Source organism: Denticeps clupeoides, unplaced genomic scaffold, assembly GCF_900700375.1.
Source record: "Denticeps clupeoides unplaced genomic scaffold, fDenClu1.1, whole genome shotgun sequence".
In the NCBI taxonomy this organism is placed as follows: Eukaryota; Metazoa; Chordata; class Actinopteri; order Clupeiformes; family Denticipitidae; genus Denticeps; species Denticeps clupeoides.
Genome location: NW_021630121.1, coordinates 183,815 through 190,721, shown reverse-complemented (window position 1 = coordinate 190,721; position 6,907 = coordinate 183,815). Strand labels below are relative to the sequence as shown.

General features: G+C 40.8%; 26 non-coding genes across 26 annotated transcripts; all 26 read right to left on the bottom strand.

Moving 5' to 3' along the window:
• Window positions 1–90: 90 nt before the first annotated feature.
• LOC114784145 (5S ribosomal RNA) lies at window positions 91–209 on the bottom strand. The gene has a single exon (XR_003748812.1). It is a non-coding gene; the product is annotated as a 5S ribosomal RNA (ribosomal RNA).
• Window positions 210–352: 143 nt separating this feature from the next.
• Window positions 353–472, bottom strand: LOC114784098 (5S ribosomal RNA). The gene has a single exon (XR_003748778.1). It is a non-coding gene; the product is annotated as a 5S ribosomal RNA (ribosomal RNA).
• A 147-nt stretch (window positions 473–619) lies between these two features.
• LOC114784088 (5S ribosomal RNA) lies at window positions 620–739 on the bottom strand. The gene has a single exon (XR_003748768.1). It is a non-coding gene; the product is annotated as a 5S ribosomal RNA (ribosomal RNA).
• A 145-nt stretch (window positions 740–884) lies between these two features.
• Window positions 885–1,004, bottom strand: LOC114784095 (5S ribosomal RNA). Its single transcript, XR_003748775.1, has one exon. It is a non-coding gene; the product is annotated as a 5S ribosomal RNA (ribosomal RNA).
• Window positions 1,005–1,148: 144 nt separating this feature from the next.
• On the bottom strand, window positions 1,149–1,267 carry LOC114784144 (5S ribosomal RNA). Its single transcript, XR_003748811.1, has one exon. It is a non-coding gene; the product is annotated as a 5S ribosomal RNA (ribosomal RNA).
• A 147-nt stretch (window positions 1,268–1,414) lies between these two features.
• Window positions 1,415–1,534, bottom strand: LOC114784085 (5S ribosomal RNA). The gene has a single exon (XR_003748766.1). It is a non-coding gene; the product is annotated as a 5S ribosomal RNA (ribosomal RNA).
• A 144-nt stretch (window positions 1,535–1,678) lies between these two features.
• LOC114784143 (5S ribosomal RNA) lies at window positions 1,679–1,797 on the bottom strand. The gene has a single exon (XR_003748810.1). It is a non-coding gene; the product is annotated as a 5S ribosomal RNA (ribosomal RNA).
• A 144-nt stretch (window positions 1,798–1,941) lies between these two features.
• LOC114784142 (5S ribosomal RNA) lies at window positions 1,942–2,060 on the bottom strand. Its single transcript, XR_003748809.1, has one exon. It is a non-coding gene; the product is annotated as a 5S ribosomal RNA (ribosomal RNA).
• Window positions 2,061–2,206: 146 nt separating this feature from the next.
• LOC114784099 (5S ribosomal RNA) lies at window positions 2,207–2,324 on the bottom strand. Its single transcript, XR_003748779.1, has one exon. It is a non-coding gene; the product is annotated as a 5S ribosomal RNA (ribosomal RNA).
• Window positions 2,325–2,470: 146 nt separating this feature from the next.
• Window positions 2,471–2,588, bottom strand: LOC114784151 (5S ribosomal RNA). The gene has a single exon (XR_003748819.1). It is a non-coding gene; the product is annotated as a 5S ribosomal RNA (ribosomal RNA).
• A 146-nt stretch (window positions 2,589–2,734) lies between these two features.
• On the bottom strand, window positions 2,735–2,853 carry LOC114784141 (5S ribosomal RNA). The gene has a single exon (XR_003748808.1). It is a non-coding gene; the product is annotated as a 5S ribosomal RNA (ribosomal RNA).
• A 144-nt stretch (window positions 2,854–2,997) lies between these two features.
• On the bottom strand, window positions 2,998–3,116 carry LOC114784140 (5S ribosomal RNA). The gene has a single exon (XR_003748807.1). It is a non-coding gene; the product is annotated as a 5S ribosomal RNA (ribosomal RNA).
• A 144-nt stretch (window positions 3,117–3,260) lies between these two features.
• LOC114784139 (5S ribosomal RNA) lies at window positions 3,261–3,379 on the bottom strand. Its single transcript, XR_003748806.1, has one exon. It is a non-coding gene; the product is annotated as a 5S ribosomal RNA (ribosomal RNA).
• Window positions 3,380–3,523: 144 nt separating this feature from the next.
• Window positions 3,524–3,642, bottom strand: LOC114784138 (5S ribosomal RNA). Its single transcript, XR_003748805.1, has one exon. It is a non-coding gene; the product is annotated as a 5S ribosomal RNA (ribosomal RNA).
• Window positions 3,643–3,788: 146 nt separating this feature from the next.
• On the bottom strand, window positions 3,789–3,907 carry LOC114784136 (5S ribosomal RNA). The gene has a single exon (XR_003748803.1). It is a non-coding gene; the product is annotated as a 5S ribosomal RNA (ribosomal RNA).
• A 145-nt stretch (window positions 3,908–4,052) lies between these two features.
• LOC114784093 (5S ribosomal RNA) lies at window positions 4,053–4,172 on the bottom strand. The gene has a single exon (XR_003748773.1). It is a non-coding gene; the product is annotated as a 5S ribosomal RNA (ribosomal RNA).
• Window positions 4,173–4,316: 144 nt separating this feature from the next.
• LOC114784094 (5S ribosomal RNA) lies at window positions 4,317–4,434 on the bottom strand. Its single transcript, XR_003748774.1, has one exon. It is a non-coding gene; the product is annotated as a 5S ribosomal RNA (ribosomal RNA).
• A 146-nt stretch (window positions 4,435–4,580) lies between these two features.
• On the bottom strand, window positions 4,581–4,699 carry LOC114784165 (5S ribosomal RNA). Its single transcript, XR_003748832.1, has one exon. It is a non-coding gene; the product is annotated as a 5S ribosomal RNA (ribosomal RNA).
• A 147-nt stretch (window positions 4,700–4,846) lies between these two features.
• LOC114784135 (5S ribosomal RNA) lies at window positions 4,847–4,965 on the bottom strand. Its single transcript, XR_003748802.1, has one exon. It is a non-coding gene; the product is annotated as a 5S ribosomal RNA (ribosomal RNA).
• Window positions 4,966–5,109: 144 nt separating this feature from the next.
• LOC114784133 (5S ribosomal RNA) lies at window positions 5,110–5,228 on the bottom strand. The gene has a single exon (XR_003748801.1). It is a non-coding gene; the product is annotated as a 5S ribosomal RNA (ribosomal RNA).
• Window positions 5,229–5,373: 145 nt separating this feature from the next.
• LOC114784132 (5S ribosomal RNA) lies at window positions 5,374–5,492 on the bottom strand. Its single transcript, XR_003748800.1, has one exon. It is a non-coding gene; the product is annotated as a 5S ribosomal RNA (ribosomal RNA).
• A 145-nt stretch (window positions 5,493–5,637) lies between these two features.
• On the bottom strand, window positions 5,638–5,756 carry LOC114784131 (5S ribosomal RNA). Its single transcript, XR_003748799.1, has one exon. It is a non-coding gene; the product is annotated as a 5S ribosomal RNA (ribosomal RNA).
• A 145-nt stretch (window positions 5,757–5,901) lies between these two features.
• LOC114784130 (5S ribosomal RNA) lies at window positions 5,902–6,020 on the bottom strand. Its single transcript, XR_003748798.1, has one exon. It is a non-coding gene; the product is annotated as a 5S ribosomal RNA (ribosomal RNA).
• A 144-nt stretch (window positions 6,021–6,164) lies between these two features.
• Window positions 6,165–6,283, bottom strand: LOC114784129 (5S ribosomal RNA). The gene has a single exon (XR_003748797.1). It is a non-coding gene; the product is annotated as a 5S ribosomal RNA (ribosomal RNA).
• Window positions 6,284–6,427: 144 nt separating this feature from the next.
• On the bottom strand, window positions 6,428–6,546 carry LOC114784128 (5S ribosomal RNA). Its single transcript, XR_003748796.1, has one exon. It is a non-coding gene; the product is annotated as a 5S ribosomal RNA (ribosomal RNA).
• Window positions 6,547–6,692: 146 nt separating this feature from the next.
• On the bottom strand, window positions 6,693–6,811 carry LOC114784127 (5S ribosomal RNA). Its single transcript, XR_003748795.1, has one exon. It is a non-coding gene; the product is annotated as a 5S ribosomal RNA (ribosomal RNA).
• Window positions 6,812–6,907: the final 96 nt, after the last annotated feature.

Genomic DNA, 6,907 nt, shown 5'->3' with positions numbered 1-6,907 from the left:
CACAGAGTGAAAACCTCTTAACTTACTTTAGAAAAAAACTAACAAAGCGATGCAAACAAACTTCATTTTAAAAAGTTTTTCAACAGTTAAAGCTTACAACACCTGGTATTCCCAGGAGGTCTCCCATCCAAGTACTAACCAGGCCCAAGCCTTCTTAGCTTCCGAGATCAGACGAGACCGGGCGTTCTTGGGCTGGTATGGCCGTAAGCAATCTCTGCTTGAAAATCTTGGACTTTAAAACAACCTAGGCTTGAAACATATCACAGAGTGAAAATACCTCTTAACTTACTTTAGAAAAAACTAACAAGCGATGCAAAAAAAACTTCATTTTAAAAAGTTTTTCAACAGTTAAAGCTTACAGCACCTGGTATTCCCAGGAGGTCTCCTCATCCAAGTACTAACCAGGCCCAAGCCTTCTTAGCTTCCGAGATCAGACGAGACCGGGCGTTCTTGGGCTGGTATGGCCGTAAGCAATCTCTGCTTGAAAAATCTTGGACTTTAAACAACCTAGGCTTGAAAACATATCACAGAGTGAACAATACCTCTTAACTTACTTTAGAAAAAACTAACAAAGCGATGCAAAAAAAACTTCATTTTAAAAAGTTTTTCAAACAGTTAAAGCTTACAGCACCTGGTATTCCCAGGAGGTCTCCCATCCAAGTACTAACCAGGCCCAAGCCTTCTTAGCTTCCGAGATCAGACGAGAACCGGGCGTTCTTGGGCTGGTATGGCCGTAAGCAATCTCTGCTTGAAAATCTTGGACTTTAAACAACCTAGGCTTGAAAACATATCACAGAGTAAAAAATACCTCTTAACTTACTTTAGAAAAAAACTAACAAAGCGATGCAAAAAAACTTCATTTTAAAAAGTTTTTCAACAGTTAAAGCTTACAGCACCTGGTATTCCCAGGAGGTCTCCCATCCAAGTACTAACCAGGCCCAAGCCTTCTTAGCTTCCTGAGATCAGACGAGACCGGGCGTTCTTGGGCTGGTATGGCCGTAAGCAATCTCTGCTTGAAAATCTTGGACTTTAAAACAACCTAGGCTTGAAAACATATCACAGAGTGAAAATACCTCTTAACTTACTTAGAAAAAAACTAACAAAGCGATGCAAAAAAACTTCATTTTAAAAAGTTTTTCAACAGTTAAAGCTTACAGCACCTGGTATTCCCAGGAGGTCTCCCATCCAAGTACTAACCAGGCCCAAGCCTTCTTAGCTTCCGAGATCAGACGAGACCGGGCGTTCTTGGGCTGGTATGGCCGTAAGCAATCTCTGCTTGAAAAATCTTGGACTTTAAACAACCTAGGCTTGAAAACATATCACAGAGTGAAAAATACCTCTTAACTTACTTTAGAAAAAAACTAACAAAGCGATGCAAAAAAACTTCATTTTAAAAAGTTTTTCAAACAGTTAAAGCTTACAGCACCTGGTATTCCCAGGAGGTCTCCCATCCAAGTACTAACCAGGCCCAAGCCTTCTTAGCTTCCGAGATCAGACGAAGACCGGGCGTTCTTGGGCTGGTATGGCCGTAAGCAATCTCTGCTTGAAAATCTTGGACTTTAAACAACCTAGGCTTGAAAACATATCACAGAGTGAAAATACCTCTTAACTTACTTTAGAAAAAAACTAACAAAGCGATGCAAAAAAACTTCATTTTAAAAAGTTTTCAACAGTTAAAAGCTTACAGCACCTGGTATTCCCAGGAGGTCTCCCATCCAAGTACTAACCAGGCCCAAGCCTTCTTAGCTTCCGAGATCAGACGAGACCGGGCGTTCTTGGGCTGGTATGGCCGTAAGCAATCTCTGCTTGAAAATCTGGACTTTAAACAACCTAGGCTTGAAAACATATCACAGAGTGAAAATACCTCTTAACTTACTTTAGAAAAAAAACTAACAAAGCGATGCAAAAAAACTTCAGTTTAAAAAGTTTTTCAACAGTTAAAGCTTACAGCACCTGGTATTCCCAGGAGGTCTCCCATCCAAGTACTAACCAGGCCCAAGCCTTCTTAGCTTCCGAGATCAGACGAGACCGGGCGTTCTTGGGCTGGTATGGCCGTAAGCAATCTCTGCTTGAAAATCTTGGACTTTAAACAACCTAGGCTTGAAAACATATCACAGAGTAAAAAATACCTCTTAACTTACTTTAGAAAAAAACTAACAAAGCGATGCAAAAAAACTTCATTTTAAAAATGTTTTTCAACAGTTAAAGCTTACAGCACCTGGTATTCCCAGGAGGTCTCCCATCCAAGTACTAACCAGGCCCAAGCCTTCTTAGCTTCCGAGATCAGACAGACCGGGCGTTCTTGGGCTGGTATGGCCGTAAGCAATCTCTGCTTGAAAATCTTGGACTTTAAACAACCTAGGCTTGAAAACATATCACAGAGTGAAAATACCTCTTAACTTACTTTAGAAAAAAACTAACAAAGCGATGCAAAAAAAAACTTCATTTTAAAAAGTTTTTCAACAGTTAAAGCTTACAGCACCTGGTATTCCCAGGAGGTCTCCCATCCAAGTACTAACCAGGCCCAAGCCTTCTTAGCTTCCGAGATCAGACGAGACCGGGCGTTCTTGGCTGGTATGGCCGTAAGCAATCTCTGCTTGAAAATCTTGGACTTTAAACAACCTAGGCTTGAAAACATATCACAGAGTGAAAAATACCTCTTAACTTACTTTAGAAAAAAACTAACAAAGCGATGCAAAAAAAACTTCATTTTAAAATGTTTTTCAACAGTTAAAGCTTACAGCACCTGGTATTCCCAGGAGGTCTCCCATCCAAGTACTAACCAGGCCCAAGCCTTCTTAGCTTCCGAGATCAGACGAGACCGGGCGTTCTTGGGCTGGTATGGCCGTAAGCAATCTCTGCTTGAAAATCTTGGACTTTAAACAACCTAGGCTTGAAAACATATCACAGAGTGAAAATACCTCTTAACTTACTTTAGAAAAAAACTAACAAAGCGATGCAAAAAAAACTTCATTTAAAAAGTTTTTCAACAGTTAAAGCTTACAGCACCTGGTATTCCCAGGAGGTCTCCCATCCAAGTACTAACCAGGCCCAAGCCTTCTTAGCTTCCGAGATCAGACGAGACCGGGCGTTCTTGGGCTGGTATGGCCGTAAGCAATCTCTGCTTGAAAATCTTGGACTTTAAACAACCTAGGCTTGAAAACATATCACAGAGTGAAAATACCTCTTAACTTACTTTAGAAAAAAACTAACAAAGCGATGCAAAAAAACTTCATTTTAAAAAGTTTTTCAACAGTTAAAGCTTACAGCACCTGGTATTCCCAGGAGGTCTCCCATCCAAGTACTAACCAGGCCCAAGCCTTCTTAGCTTCCGAGATCAGACGAGACCGGGCGTTCTTGGGCTGGTATGGCCGTAAGCATCTCTGCTTGAAAATCTTGGACTTTAAACAACCTAGGCTTGAAAACATATCACAGAGTGAAAATACCTCTTAACTTACTTTAGAAAAAAACTAACAAAGCGATGCAAAAAAAACTTCATTTTAAAAAGTTTTTCAACAGTTAAAGCTTACAGCACCTGGTATTCCCAGGAGGTCTCCCATCCAAGTACTAACCAGGCCCAAGCCTTCTTAGCTTCCGAGATCAGACGAGACCGGGCGTTCTTGGGCTGGTATGGCCGTAAGCAATCTCTGCTTGAAAATCTTGGACTTTAAACAACCTAGGCTTGAAAACATATCACAGAGTGAAAAATACCTCTTAACTTACTTTAGAAAAAAAACTAACAAAGCGATGCAAAAAAACTTCATTTTAAAAAGTTTTTCAACAGTTAAAGCTTACAGCACCTGGTATTCCCAGGAGGTCTCCCATCCAAGTACTAACCAGGCCCAAGCCTTCTTAGCTTCCGAGATCAGACGAGACCGGGCGTTCTTGGGCTGGTATGGCCGTAAGCAATCTCTGCTTGAAAATCTTGGACTTTAAACAACCTAGGCTTGAAAACATATCACAGAGTGAAAATACCTCTTAACTTACTTTAGAAAAAAACTAACAAAGCGATGCAAAAAAACTTCATTTTAAAAAAGTTTTTCAACAGTTAAAGCTTACAGCACCTGGTATTCCCAGGAGGTCTCCCATCCAAGTACTAACCAGGCCCAAGCCTTCTTAGCTTCCGAAGATCAGACGAGACCGGGCGTTCTTGGGCTGGTATGGCCGTAAGCAATCTCTGCTTGAAAATCTTGGACTTTAAACAACCTAGGCTTGAAAACATATCACAGAGTGAAAATACCTCTTAACCTTACTTAGAAAAAAACTAACAAAGCGATGCAAAAAAACTTCATTTTAAAATGTTTTTCAACAGTTAAAGCTTACGCACCTGGTATTCCCAGGAGGTCTCCCATCCAAGTACTAACCAGGCCCAAGCCTTCTTAGCTTCCGAGATCAGACGAGACCGGGCGTTCTTGGGCTGGTATGGCCGTAAGCAATCTCTGCTTGAAAATCTTGGACTTTAAACAACCTAGGCTTGAAAACATATCACAGAGTGAAAATACCTCTTAACTTACTTTAGAAAAAAACTAACAAAGCGATGCAAAAAAACTTCATTTTAAAAAAGTTTTTCAAACAGTTAAAGCTTACAGCACCTGGTATTCCCAGGAGGTCTCCCATCCAAGTACTAACCAGGCCCAAGCCTTCTTAGCTTCCGAGATCAGACAGAACCGGGCGTTCTTGGGCTGGTATGGCCGTAAGCAATCTCTGCTTGAAAATCTTGGACTTTAAACAACCTAGGCTTGAAAACATATCACAGAGTGAAAATACCTCTTAACTTACTTTAGAAAAAAAACTAACAAAGCGATGCAAAAAAACTTCATTTTAAAAAAGTTTTTCAACAGTTAAAAGCTTACAGCACCTGGTATTCCCAGGAGGTCTCCCATCCAAGTACTAACCAGGCCCAAGCCTTCTTAGCTTCCGAGATCAGACGAGACCGGGCGTTCTTGGGCTGGTATGGCCGTAAGCAATCTCTGCTTGAAAATCTTGGACTTTAAACAACCTAGGCTTGAAAACATATCACAGAGTGAAAATACCTCTTAACTTACTTTAGAAAAAAAACTAACAAAGCGATGCAAAAAAACTTCATTTAAAAAGTTTTTCAACAGTTAAAGCTTACAGCACCTGGTATTCCCAGGAGGTCTCCCATCCAAGTACTAACCAGGCCCAAGCCTTCTTAGCTTCCGAGATCAGACGAGACCGGGCGTTCTTGGGCTGGTATGGCCGTAAGCAATCTCTGCTTGAAAATCTTGGACTTTAAACAACCTAGGCTTGAAAACATATCACAGAGTGAAAATACCTCTTAACTTACTTTAGAAAAAAAACTAACAAAGCGATGCAAAAAAACTTCATTTTAAAAAGTTTTTCAACAGTTAAAGCTTACAGCACCTGGTATTCCCAGGAGGTCTCCCATCCAAGTACTAACCAGGCCCAAGCCTTCTTAGCTTCCGAGATCAGACGAGACCGGGCGTTCTTGGGCTGGTATGGCCGTAAGCAATCTCTGCTTGAAAATCTTGGACTTTAAACAACCTAGGCTTGAAAACATATCACAGAGTGAAAATACCTCTTAACTTACTTTAGAAAAAAACTAACAAAGCGATGCAAAAAAAACTTCATTTTAAAAAGTTTTTCAACAGTTAAAGCTTACAGCACCTGGTATTCCCAGGAGGTCTCCCATCCAAGTACTAACCAGGCCCAAGCCTTCTTAGCTTCCGAGATCAGACGAGACCGGGCGTTCTTGGGCTGGTATGGCCGTAAGCAATCTCTGCTTGAAAATCTTGGACTTTAAACAACCTAGGCTTGAAAACATATCACAGAGTGAAAATACCTCTTAACTTACTTTAGAAAAAAAACTAACAAAGCGATGCAAAAAAACTTCATTTTAAAAAGTTTTTCAACAGTTAAAGCTTACAGCACCTGGTATTCCCAGGAGGTCTCCCATCCAAGTACTAACCAGGCCCAAGCCTTCTTAGCTTCCGAGATCAGACGAGACCGGGCGTTCTTGGGCTGGTATGGCCGTAAGCAATCTCTGCTTGAAAATCTTGGACTTTAAACAACCTAGGCTTGAAAACATATCACAGAGTGAAAATACCTCTTAACTTACTTTAGAAAAAAACTAACAAAGCGATGCAAAAAAACTTCATTTTAAAAAGTTTTTCAACAGTTAAAGCTTACAGCACCTGGTATTCCCAGGAGGTCTCCCATCCAAGTACTAACCAGGCCCAAGCCTTCTTAGCTTCCGAGATCAGACGAGACCGGGCGTTCTTGGGCTGGTATGGCCGTAAGCAATCTCTGCTTGAAAATCTTGGACTTTAAACAACCTAGGCTTGAAAACATATCACAGAGTGAAAATACCTCTTAACTTACTTTAGAAAAAAACTAACAAAGCGATGCAAAAAAACTTCATTTTAAAAAGTTTTTCAACAGTTAAAGCTTACAGCACCTGGTATTCCCAGGAGGTCTCCCATCCAAGTACTAACCAGGCCCAAGCCTTCTTAGCTTCCGAGATCAGACGAGACCGGGCGTTCTTGGGCTGGTATGGCCGTAAGCAATCTCTGCTTGAAAATCTTGGACTTTAAACAACCTAGGCTTGAAAACATATCACAGAGTGAAAAATACCTCTTAACTTACTTAGAAAAAAACTAACAAAGCGATGCAAAAAAAACTTCATTTTAAAAAAGTTTTTCAACAGTTAAAGCTTACAGCACCTGGTATTCCCAGGAGGTCTCCCATCCAAGTACTAACCAGGCCCAAGCCTTCTTAGCTTCCGAGATCAGACGAGACCGGGCGTTCTTGGGCTGGTATGGCCGTAAGCAATCTCTGCTTGAAAATCTTGGACTTTAAACAACCTAGGCTTGAAAACATATCACAGAGTGAAAATACCTCTTAACTTACTTTAGAAAAAAAACTA